Raw genomic sequence first — 456 nt, 5'->3', positions numbered from 1 at the left:
AAATTTATTTTACATTTTAATATTCTTATTTTAGTAAAAAAATGTGCCCATTAACACTAGACACTAGGGGTTTTGACCCAACTTTAGTTATAATTTTGAATTTAAAACTGTTTATAGATTAAAAAAAATAACATAAAATTTAAATTTTCGTTTTTAATTTCTGATTTAAGCTAAAAAAAATACATGCTTTTAAATTTAATTTTATGCATTTTTAATAAAAGTCACAAAATACCAATTTAGAAAAACAACTGGCAAATGAAATATTGGCAAATATGAAAATGGTTCCAATGACCCCGCCCCTATTTCTAGTGTTAATTGGTTTTTTTTTTTTTTTTTGAGATTGATCAACAAAAAAGCATTAAAAGTAGGGAAAATGCAGCTACTTAACGTACGCACGCTGATGGCTCAGTTTTAAAGCTTGAGGTTATATATGTGACCTGGTCTACGTAAAGGGGG

Source organism: Rhagoletis pomonella, unplaced genomic scaffold, assembly GCF_013731165.1.
Source record: "Rhagoletis pomonella isolate Grant_MI unplaced genomic scaffold, Rhpom_1.0 Rhpom_scaffold_00004, whole genome shotgun sequence".
NCBI lineage: Eukaryota > Metazoa > Arthropoda > Insecta > Diptera > Tephritidae > Rhagoletis > Rhagoletis pomonella.
The sequence above is the reverse complement of the archived record's forward strand: the minus strand, read 5'-3'. Positions refer to the sequence as shown.